The 12,706-nt window shown below is 35.1% G+C and overlaps 1 non-coding gene across 1 annotated transcript; it reads right to left on the reverse strand.

Annotated features, from left to right (window-relative positions):
* Positions 1 to 10,235: 10,235 nt before the first annotated feature.
* Positions 10,236 to 10,344, reverse strand: LOC112767518 (small nucleolar RNA R71). The gene has a single exon (XR_003184961.1). It is a non-coding gene; the product is annotated as a small nucleolar RNA R71 (small nucleolar RNA).
* Between the last annotated feature and the right edge of the window lie 2,362 nt (positions 10,345 to 12,706).

The following is a 12,706-nucleotide window of genomic DNA, read 5'->3' on the forward strand; positions in this document are numbered from 1 at the left end:
GTGCTTGCTGATGGTCTGTCGTGCTGCTTCTGTGTTCTATTAATTTTTTGTTGGACTGTTGTATTTTATGAGATTGTTGTTATTTTTGGTATTATTGTTGTTGTTGAATCTTATTTATAAAATTGTTGTTGTTGTTGAATCTAGTTTATGAGATTATTGTTTGTCGTTGTTGTTGGTAGCGGAGGTGTGGTGGTAGAGTAAAAGGTGGAGTGGGGTTAGGGGTGAAGAGTATATTTAGAATATGAAATTTTAAATGAAGATATTGTTAGTGTTGCAAGTGTGAGGAGTGTTGAAGTTAGTCTCACATCAAAGAAAGCAAGGAAGAGTGAGGAGTTTATAAGATGAGAGAGGGGTGTTTATAAAAAAACCAAAATGTGGTTAACCGGTTAAAAAACCATAACCACATTTTGGTTAACCAAAACCAAATTTAAAAAAATCGATTTTTAACAGGTTAACCAAAACCAAATTAAAATCAAAACTTAATTTCAAAACCAAATTACATACTATTTCTCTCTCTCTCCCCCTTCCTCTCTCTCTCCCCCCCCCTCTCTCTCATTTTCCTCTTTCTCCTCCTCCTCTTTGTCCTCTCCTTTTCTCTCTCCCCTTCCTTTCTCTCACTCTCTCTCTCCTTCCTCTTTCTATTCTCTCTTCCCTTATCTCTCTTCTTTTCCCCTCTCTCTCTCTCCCCCTTCCTTCCCCCCTCTCTCTCTCCCTTCTCTCTCTCACTCATTTTTCTCTTTATCTCCTCTCTCTCTCTCTCTCCCCTCCGCTCTCTCTCCTATCTCTCTCTTTCCCTTTCTTCCTCTCTTTCTCTCTCTCTCCCCTCTCCCTCCTTTCTCTCTCCTCTCTCTCTCTCCACCTCGTCTTTCTTTCTCTCTCCCTTGTCTCTCTATCCTCCTCTCTCTCTCTCTCCCCTTTCCTATTTCTCTCTCTCCTTCTCTCCCTCTATCGCTCTATCTCTCTCTATCTAACTCGTCTTTCTTTCTCTCTCCCTTGTCGCTCTATCCTTCTCTCCTTCTCTCTTCTCTTTCCTCTTTCTCTCTCCTTTTCTCCCTCTCTCTCTTTCTCTCCTTCTCTCTCCGTCTCTCTATCCTTCTCTACGCTCTCTCACTGCCTCTCTCTTTCTCCTTGCCCTCTTTATCCCCCTCTCTTTTCTCTCTTCCTCTCTCTCTCCTCCCTTTTCTCTCTCTAATCATCTCTCCCCTTTTTCTATCTCTCCTTCTCTCTCTCCCATATCTCTCTCCTTTCTCCTCTCTTTTCCCTTCTCTCTCTCTCTCTCTCTCTCTCTCTCTCTCTCTCCTTTCCTTCCCCTCTCTTTTCTTTTCTTTTCTCTCTTTCTCTCTCTCACTCATCTCTTTTTTCTTTTCTTCTTTCTCTCTCTTCCATTTTCTCTCTCTCCTCCTCTTCCTCTCTTCTTTTTCTCTCCTTCTCCTATTTCTTTTCTTACTCTCTCTCTCTCTCTCTCTTTTCTCTTTCTCTCTCAACCTTCTCTCAATCTCTATCACTCTTCTATCTCTTTTCTCCTATTCTCTCTAAAGCGAGCGAGAGAGAAGAGAGAGTGAAGGAGAAGATAAAGGAGGAGAAAAGAAAGAAGGAGAGAGATAAGAAGAGAGAAGAAGGATAGGAGAAAGAGGACAAAGAGAGAAAAAGAGAGAGGGAAGAGAGAAGAAAAGAGAAAGATAGAAAAAGAGAAGGAAAGAGAAAAAAGAGAGGAGGGGAGAGAGAATGAGAGAGGGAGAAGAGGAGAGAGAGAGAGAGAAAGAGGAAAGGGGAGAGAGAGAGAGAGAAGGATAAAGAGAAAGAAAGGGGAAGGGGAGAAAGAGGGGAAAGGAAGAGAAAGATAGATAGAGAGGAGGGAGAGAGAGAAAAGAAAGAGAGGATGAGAGAGAAAAATGGGAGAGAGAGAGAGAGAGAGAGAGAGAGAGAGAAAAGGAAGAGAAGTGGAGAGAGAAAGGAGAGGGAGAGAGAGAGAAATGGGAGAGAGGGGAGAGAGAGAGAGAGAGAGAGAGAGAGAGAGAGAGAGAGAAGGAAGAGACAAGAGGAGGGGGAGAGAAAAGGGGAGAGATGGAAAGAAGGAGATAAGAAAAAGTTAATCGTATCATTTAGAAAGAAAACTATTTATATTAGAAAAATTTATTTATAGAAAGTGCTGAAAAGAGATAAGAAAGAAAAAGGAACGAAAGCAATGGAAGGGATTTCATTATTTACAAATGTTACTCGTATCATTTAGAAAGAAAAAAATTAAGATTAAAAAAATTCAATTAAAAAAAAGGTTCAAAAATTTGAGTTTTTGTATGTAAAAATATTAATTTTTGTGTAAAAATTTATTTTTACATATAAAAACCAATTTTTTTGTATAAAAACCAGTTTTTTAGTGTAAAAATCGATTTTTTGGTGTAAAAACCAGTTTTTTAATGTAAAAACCGGTTTTGAATTTCACTAACCGGTTAATAATCGGTTTCATCATGTAAAATCAATTTAGTTAATTAACTAATACTATATTTTTGGTTAACCAAAAAACTGGTTTGATTTTTGGATTAACCAAACCATGAACACCCCCAGAGAGACCCATTAACTTGACACCTTAAGGTTTTGAGTTGGATGTGGTATCTTCTATCTTATATTATCTCACTTGATTCCTCCCCAAAATCTCCCCGGTGGTCGAGAGCTCCCCATGGTTGGCCTAACAAGTGGTATCAGAGCCGATGGTTAATCGGTCTGGTTTAAGGAGTATTCAAGGTGAAGCATCGAAAGTCTTCCCGGCAAAGGTGGTTCGGGCGGCGTGTCCTGCAGTGTTTTGCAGCGGTGTGATGGACGAATACTCGTGGTGGTGGAGGAGCTAGAGGGGAGTTGGTGCTTGAGGTGGAGGCTCACACTTGAAGGGGAGATTGTTAGTGTTGCAAGTGTGAGGAGTGTTGAAGTTAGTCCCACATCAAAGAAAGTAAGGAAGAGTGAGGGAGTTTATAAGATGAGAGACCCATTAACTTGACACCTTAAGGTTTTGAGTTGGATATGGTGTCTTCTCATCTTATATTATCTCACTTGATTTTTCTCCGAAATCTCTCCGGTGGTCAAAAACTCCCCACGATTGGCCCAACAGATATTTTAAAAATAAAATATTATTAAAATTTCAGTTTTTATTTTAAAAATTTTCAGTTTTCTAGCCTTCACTTTTTAGAGATACTGAAAGGATTTAAATTTTAAAAATGGAGATTGAAATTTTAGTTCTAGTCTCTAGCTATCAAATACAATACTAAATTTGAGTTCTCTAATTTTATTGTTTTAATTTTAATATCTCAACACAAATGTTACCTCGTGATATGTTCAATAATGTTTTTATATAGATAGAAAAATAAAAAAATGAAGTAGTTTAAAAAATTATGTTTAATTTTAAAATTACTCATGAAAGAAAAACCTAACAACTAATTACATAGTATACTTTTAAGTCTTAAAAAAATATATATATTATTTCATTAAGTAAGCTAAAAAAGAAGAATAACATATTTTATTTTATTTATTTTTGTTTTTTATTTGGTTTTTTTTTTTAAATAGTGCTCTTTTATTCCATGATATTTTTTGGCCAACTCTTTTTCTTCTCAAAAAAACATTTACTTGAATGATTCAGTTTTTTTTTTTTTTGCTAAATTATAATTTGTGTCCTTAATATTTATAATTTTTTTAAAAAAATATTTCTAACATTTAATTTTATTTAATTTTGTCTCTAATATTTACAGTTTATTTAACTTTATCTATAACACTTTTGATTTATATCAAAATTATCTTTAGACATCTTTATTTTTTTTTTTTACTAATATTTTAGATTGAGTTAATAGCTATTATATTTTACTAATTTTTTATAACTAAAATATGGCATATATCACTTTTTAATTGTAATTAAAATTAAATCTTTCTTCTAAAATTAAAGAATTCTATTTTCCTCTTCCTCATTCCTTCACACACTCTATCTCTCTTATATATAATTATCAATGACTAATCTATATATTATTCTATTATATCTTACTAATTTTACGACAAAAATGTGTTACATGTCATTTCTTTATTATAATTAAAATCAAATATTTTCCTCCAAAATTAAAGAGTTCTTCTCTCCTCTATCTCTCTTTCTCTATTTCTCTCATTTCTTCACCCACTTTATCTCTCATCACCATCATCATCATCATCATACAAATAAGATTAAATTAAAATAGTTTTTGAAATTCCTCATCCATTGGTACTTTTAAGATTAATTGTGATGCTAGTTATTTTGGTTCAGGTGATAGTGTTGGTTTTGCTTGTGTGATTAAAGATTGTAATGGGAGTTGGCAAAGGGGGTGTTTGGGAATGATTGAGAGTAATAGTATTCTTCAAGGAGAATTGTTTGCTATTTGGAGAGGATATCTCTTAGCTTGGGATGTGGGTCAACGAGATGTTATTTGTGAGACAGATTGTGTGGAAGCATTTAATCTTGTTACTCAAGATGGTTTTGGGTTTATTGATCAATTGGTGCTCAAAATAAGAGATATCATGTATTGGAATTGGCGTGTTGACTTTCGTTTAATTATGAGAGATGCAAACACGGTGGCACATACTATGGCAAAGATGGCGATGAAGTTACAACTTTCTCATGTGAAGCTTCCTTTACCTTGGGAGGAGTTTAAGAGTAGTCTTAAACAGGACTGTCCCTCTATTTAAGCAGTTCCTTTGTTTTGTTTTTCTTTGTTTAGTTTATTTCAGTCACAAAAAAAATTACTAATTTAACAATCAAAAGTGTGTCACATATCACTCTCATTAAAATTGAGATGAAATATTTTCATCTAAAATTAATAAACTCCCTTCTTCCGTCCTCTTATCTACTACTTCTCTCCCCTTCTCTATTTTTCTTTACCTTTCTCACTTTATATATAGCTTATAATTTATATTTTATATTAGTAATTTGACAAATCAAGATGTGTTATAATATAGTTTTTTATTAAAATTAAAATAAAATATTTCTCTTCAAAATTAACAAACTTTTTCTCTGTTTCTTCTTCTTTTATCTTTCTCTCTCATTTTCTATCTCTCTTTACCTTTCTATTTTACAAAAAATAAAATTAATAAAATAATATAATTCAAATAAATTCATAAAATTATAAATAATACATTAAATTTATAAGTAAATATAATTAAAAATAATTTCGTAATATTATTCACATAAAAAAAAATATACTATTTTATATGCATACTTTTTTAGTTTTAAATTTTTACCATTTATCTTTCTAATTTATATTTTTACTTCTTTCTTCAAATATTTATTATATATAATTTGAAGATAATACTAATATCGTGATTAATAATTAGAATCAATATTCAATTATTTTTAAAAAAATAATTTTGAGTTAATTTTATAACTATTAGTATAAATATTTTATACTAATATCTAATTACATATATATACTGCTTTTGGACAACCCTCTCAACAATTAAGAGATCCATTCGAAGAACACGGAGACTAGTTGAAGTAATGAGCTCCCAATATATTAATATTGGGGCTCATTACTTCAATCGAGATAATGAAAAATCATTTCGTCTTTTTAGTTGGAACTTTAGGGGTTCTCTAAAAAATATAACAAAAAAATTATTCCTAAAGTCGAGACTAAGAGGAATGTATAAACCAATGCTTCCATAGATTTCATCATGGTTTATAATTATAGCTTTCATACATGTTAATTAGATTAGAGTAAAAAAATACAATCATTCAAATCAAGATTAATCAAATTTTCTATGATTTAATTTTAATTACCCCCAAACAAAAGTATAGTAAAAAAGAACTGAGTTTAATTGCAATTATCTAGAACGAATAGTAATCACCGGATTACAAAGTATCTATTGCTGGAAATTCAAATTTGATCGCCTTCCATACTTCACAAGCAGCAGCTAATTCAGGACTCCATTTGCTCGCCTCACGGATGATTTCATTACCCTCACGAGCAAGATCACGACCCTCATTCGTACACATGCTTCGAGAGCTAGCAATTGTCACTGCTTATGGACCCAAACCTGGGCGATCTATCTATGACCAGGATGAAACTTGGGTAAAACTAAGTGGAGGGGGATCGATTCCTTAAAAGATGAGAGTTGTAAGTAGAAATTTACTGAGAATCATCCTTGTTAGATCGTCAATATTGTACCCAAGGTGTCTTTCGAGTATACCGAATCAGTATAGCTATCCGACGTTAAGAGACCCTCATGGCCCCACCCTAAATACTCTAAAATCCTTTTTCAAACCTGCTCCCATTTCAAGTCAAGAGATAGATAAATAAACACATCCCATTGCACTGATCAGAGTCCTCGATCCGCAATAGATGGAGGAAGATTTATTCAATTACATAGTTTGGGCTCCTAGAATTTCCTGTACGGCAAAAAATTCGAAAAAAATGGGCAAAAACTGAATCTTTTTCTCACCCGCGATTCAGGTGAGATCCAATGTAGATCTAATTTTCTATTCACTCGTGGGATCTGGGCGGTCCGGAAGGAACCACCACGGCTCCTCTCTTCTCGAGAATTCATACATCCCTTATTAGTATATGGACAGCTATCTCTCGAGTACAGGTTTAGGTTCGGCCTCAATGGAAAAAGAAGAACAGAGCGCCTAACAACGTATCTTCACAGACCAAGAATATACACGAGTTAAAACTCATTTTGGCCCCTGAAATTTCACCTCAGCCTCAATTTCGATCCCAAAATTTGAAGTTACCCAATTGAGACCCCCAAATATTGAATTGTGACTCACGTTTGTCCTTGTAGTGATTTTCGTTAACGGAGTGCTGATGTAGCATATTAAGTTGCCACATCAGAATGATCAAAACGACATCATTTTAAAGCGCACCCAATTTCCACTAAAAGTGACGTTGTTTTGGAGTCTGAGGGGTTAAAAATATTTGGTCTACACCGTGATGATCAAAACAAACTATATTTGATCATTTTCACCTTCGTCTTCTTTTTGGTCCTTTCTCATGACTTTCACAAAGAAAAATCATTTGCGATTGGCATTCATCCTCTCCCAAAATGTTCGAAGAGGTTGTTGAAGAACTAGCATCGGCGCAGCAACAAAGGCCGAAGAACAGGTTAGAAATGAGGTAAAAAAAAAATTTATACTCTGTTCTATGTTTAACTATTGGTTTGGGATTTGCATTATGTGTTGGCTTATGTTACAATCTAGGTTTAGAATTTTGTTAGTTTGTGGATTTAAAATATGTTAGGGTTTTTTTTTTTTTTGTATTCCTGAACTTAAAAATGGTAATCATTGTTTAAATGTTTTGTTTTGTTTTTCTATAGACAAGAAAAGAAATTTGAAAAACAAGCTTAAAGAAGATTGTATTTATATTATTTGCTTTCTGTTTTTAGCTCATAAAAGTGAAGATATATATAGTACAAAATTACAGAAACTGTTATCATTGTTATATAAGTAAAAACAGTTATTTTAAACTGTTTCTTGTCATACCTACAAGCTCTTCAATTTTATTACTCTATCTCGAACAAAATATAAATCCAATTCGAAGTGTTTAGTTCAGTTGTATAGAATTAGATTGTAGAGTATTAACGCTATTGACATGTTATTTAAAAATATAAATGATGTCACTATCATTGGTTTTGCACTGCAGATGGATGATGGAATAACAATTATTTTCCATCATGGAGGACAATTTGAGACCAATCAAGATGGAGATGTGGTTTATGTCAAAGACCACATTGATAACTTGGTTGGGAGAACACAATGAATGCCTTCTCAATAAGGAATTACTATAAGGTGCTGGAATATGACAATTTGAAGGAATGCTGGTGGCTAACTCCTGGGAGGCCATTGAAGAGTGGATTGAGAGCACTCTCAAGTGACAATAAACTGCTTGAGATGTGCTTTCATACAATGAATAATTGATGCATGAGCATCTTCTTTATTTTTTCCTTGTGAATTTGCACTTGAATTGCTAAGTTTAATCAGAATCTAATACATTTCGGCCACTATGAATGTTACTTTAAGTTGTGTGCAATTCTGTTTATTTCAAGTCGTATATTGGATGAATTTCACGGAGTTTAAGCCAAGGCTAGAGAATGGAGAGAATGAAGAATTGATGCTGTCCACTCCACGCTGAACTTTAAAATTTTTCAAGTTCAGCGCCAGCACCAACCCTCCAGGGAAATCCAATTCGGCCTTGTCCACGCACAAAGGAAGAATCACATATCATCCACGCTGAACTTGAGAATTTCCAAGATCAGCATGGACTCAAGAAATGCACAAAAGGGACATACTGCCTCATCCACGTTGAACTTGAGAATTTCCAAGTTCAGCGTGGATCCTAATAACCCACATGGTCCCCATGCTCCACTTGAAGGCCTGCAAAGATTATTATTTATTCTGATTAAGCTTTAAAATTCTTTTAAATAGGAAAAGATATTATTTAGTTTTTAGGAAATATATTTTACATTAATTAGGATTAGATATAAAAGGGAAAAGAATCAGCCCTTCAGGATCTTTTCTTCTCTTCCATCTCATTCCGTACTTTACAGTTTTTACAAATCCTAGTTTTCTCTCTGAACTATGAGTAACTAAACCTCCACTGTTAAGGTTAGGAGCTCTGTCTATTGTATGGATTGATACTATTATTTTTCTATTTTAATTCATGTACTGATTTATATTTCAAGAATTGTTTTCGTTCTTTATCTTATGAATTTGGGTGGAACGGAAGTATGACCCTTGTTCTAATTGAGTTATTGTATAACTTGGAAAAGTTCTTTACTTGAATAACAGCTTGAAAACAATCTCTCCTAAATTTCTAATTATCTGGACTTAACGGGATACGTGACATATAATCCTCTTATATTTGGGTAATTAGGATTTCTGTGGCATATAACCTAGAATTGAAGTTCACCCTCTAATTGAAATTAAGTGACCAAAGAATTGGCGGTTGATGAATTTTAGAGGATACTAAAAAGGTCTAAGGAATTAGGGTTTAGTCACATATAGTTTGCCATGAATAAAATCTTGCATGATTAAAATAGTTAGTAAGAAAAGTCAATCCAGAAATTAGATATCTCTGAAGCCTTAACTATCTCTCCCATATTATTTACATCAATTTACTGCTTGCTTTCTGATATTCTGAATTACTGTTAATACTTTTGAACCTTCAAACATCATTTTCTATTTGTCTAACTAAGTAATTTAATCAACCATTGTTGCTTAGACCATCAATCCTCGTGGGATCGACCCTCACTCACCCGAGGTATTACATGGTACGACCCGGTGCACTTGCCGTTAGTTTGTGTGTTATAATTTTCGCACCAAGTTTTTGGCGCTGTTGCCGGGGAGTGATTGTGATTAACAACTATTAGTTTTTTTATTGCTTAGATTAGGCATTTTAGTTTTAATATTATTTAATTTTGTTCCTCAATTTTCGAATTTTTAGTACTATTATTTTATCTTAATTTCTGAAATTAAGTTTGGTGTTACCTAGTTAATTTTATTTTAATTTTCCTATTTAATTTTTCTTTAAATATTTCGAATTCTTAGCTTAAATTTAGTTATAATTTTCAAAAACTCCTAGGGTTAATTATTTAGTATTTTTATTTTATTCCCTTACACAAGTTACGTCACTGAGAATTCTTTGCAATCTGACGTAAAGAATCCTGTCTTTTCTTGTCTTCTGTCTATTTATGAGCAGGAACAGGGACAAAGAACCTCTGTTAGACTTTGATCCTAAGCCTGAAAGAACTTTTAGGCGGCGTTTATAACAAGCAAGACTTTACAAGGCTGCAGAGTCCACTATGGATCATAATAATGTTGTTAATGCCAATATGGCAAATCTAATTGAGAATGAACAACCTAGAAGAGTGCTTGGCTCATACACTGCTCCTACTACAGATCTTTATGGAAAAAGCATTGTGGTGCCTCCTATAGCTACAAACAACTTTGAACTGAAGCCACAACTAGTCACTTTGGTGCAACAAAACTGTCAATATCATGGACTCCCTCCGAAAGATCCCAAATTCCCAATCAGTTTATCTCTAATTTTCTGCAGATTTGTGATACTGTGAAAACTAATGGGGTGAATCCTAAGGTGTACAAACTCATGCTCTTCCCATTCGCCTTGAAGGACAGAGCAAAGCTGTGACTAGATTCTCAACCCAAGGAGAGTTTGGATACTCGGGACAAGGTTGTTACTGGGTTTCTTACTAAATTTTTCCCACCAAAGAAGCTGACTAAGCTTAGGGTGGAGGTTCAGACCTTTAGGCAGAAGAATGGTGAGACTCTTTATGAAGCTTGGGAGAGATACAAGCTACTCACTAGGCAATGCCCTCCGGACATATTTTCCAAATGGACCCAACTAGATATCTTTTATGAAGGCTTAGGTGAAATGTCCAAGATGTACTTAGATAATTCTGCAGGTGGTTTATTGCACATGAAGAAGACACCGGAGGAGACTATTGAGCTTATTGAATTGGTTGCTAGCAATCAATATTTATATTCATCTAACAGGAATCCTGTTAACTCTGAAGCTCCTCAGAGGAAAGGTGTCTTAGAAGTGGAAGTTGTTAATGCTCTTCTTGCTCAGAATAAGCTTTTGTCTCAGCAAATAAGTTTAATTACTCAACAGTTGAGTGGGATGCAAGTTTCAGCTATCAATACTCAGAATGCACCTCAAGAGGTCCCTTATGACATGAAGGTAATTTTGTACAAAATGATAATTATGATTATGCTCAATCCTCTTCTAAACAGGTCAATTACATGGGGAGTGCTCCTAGAAATCCCAATAATGATCCCTATTCTAAGACCTACAATCAGAGGTGGAGAAATCACCCAAATTTTGGGTGGAGAGAGCAACCTCAAAAGCCACAAAATTTTAATAATAATTTTCAGGGTGGTTTTCAACAGAATAATTTTAACAACCACCAGTTTCAGTCATCTCAACAAGCAACTTCTCAGCCCCATCAGAAATAATTTGGAAGCAATATTGGCAAGTTTTAGACAGGAAACCAGAGCATCAATCAAGAACTTGGAGATTCAGATAGGTCAATTAGCCACAAAAGTTAATGAAATTGATCAGAAGACCACTAATAGCCTTCCTGGTAACACAATTCCAAATCTAAGAGAGGAATGCAAGGCTATCACCTTGATAAGTGGACAAGTGGCAAGTACGGAAGCACAAGTTAATGAGGAGCCAGTTGAAAAAGAAGCTCCAGAGGAGAAGAAGGAAGAAGTAGAGCACGTCCCTCCAAAGTGTGTGAACAACCCATTCCCTGACTCTCTTGACATTTATCCTACATTGCCAAAGACTCTTGAGTAAAAGCCTAAAATGCCATATCCTTAGAGACTTCAAAAGGAGACCAAGGACAAGCAGTTTTCGAAGTTCTTGGAAGTCTTCAGAAAGTTGCAAATCAATATTCCTTTTACTGAGGTTTTGGAGCAAATGCCTCTCTGTGATGAAGGAGTTGTTGTCAATGAAGAAGCCTTTAAAGGGATATGAGATAGTGGTCCTAACTAAGGAATGTAGTGCCATCATTCAGAATAACTTGCCAGGGAAGATGCCAGATCTAGGGAGCTTTCAAATTCCATGCACCATTGGGAGCACAACCTTTGAGAAAGCGTTATGTGATCTGGGAGCAAGAATCAATTTAATGCCCTTGTCTGTGATGAAGAAGTTGAAAATCCAAGAGGCACAACCCACAAGAATAGTATTACAGATGGCAGACAAATCTATAAAGCCTGCATATGGATTAGTGGAGAATATCTTAGTCAAAGTGGGTAAGTTCTTCCTCCCAGCAGATTTTGTGATTCTTGACACAGGGGAGGATGAGAATGCCACTATAATTCTAGGAAGACCATTCCTAGCCACTGGAAGAGCTCTGATTGATGTGGAAGAAGGTGAATTACTGCTTAGAGTGCATAATGAGTAACTGGTCTTTCATGTCTTCAAAGATATACATTCAGCAGGTGAAGAAGAGAGGTGCATGCAGACTGAGCTTATTAATCCAAACCTTCAAGAACCCCCTGATGATGCACAGTAGAATTTGTAGCTCAAACATCCTTTGGTAACAATCAATAAAATTTCTCGTGACATCAAACCTAAGTTTGGTGTCGGAAATGCATCATCCACCAAGGCGGAGGTTTCCAAAAAGAAGAAAGTACCCAGGGGATGAAGAAACAAAAAAATTTCCACTGAAGACTTCTCTCCAAGAATGAAGGTGGTATTCACTACATGTCCAATCCTGCCTCATACAGTGAACAGGATCCTGTCTCTTGAGCAAATAGAGTTGATCAATGGGAGCACAGGAAAGAAGTTCACAGTGGGGGGGAAGAGCTGAGCCCCTATGATCCTCCTCCTTAGAGGAGCTGACCGTCAAGCTAGAGACGGTAAAGAAGCGCTTGTCGAGAGGCAACCCGATAATTTCGTATCCTTAGTTATTTTTTCGTTGCATTAGTTTTATTATCTATTAGATTTTTATTTAGTTTTTACTGTTTTTTCTTTGTTTTATGTGTGTTTGATCATGCAGAATTTTTTAGAACAGGAATCAGACACTTAGAAAAATTTTTGCCCACTCTGGAGAAGGTTGATTCGGTCAGGTTGACGCTGAACTTGGGATTTCCAAGTTCGGTGTCGTGCATGTGTATAAAAAGAAAATTTGATTCTGGAAGGTCCACGCTGAACTTGGGATTCCCAAGTTCAGCGTGGAA

The sequence above is a fragment of the Arachis hypogaea genome, chromosome 17 (genome assembly GCF_003086295.3).
Source record: "Arachis hypogaea cultivar Tifrunner chromosome 17, arahy.Tifrunner.gnm2.J5K5, whole genome shotgun sequence".
Classification (NCBI taxonomy): domain Eukaryota; kingdom Viridiplantae; phylum Streptophyta; class Magnoliopsida; order Fabales; family Fabaceae; genus Arachis; species Arachis hypogaea.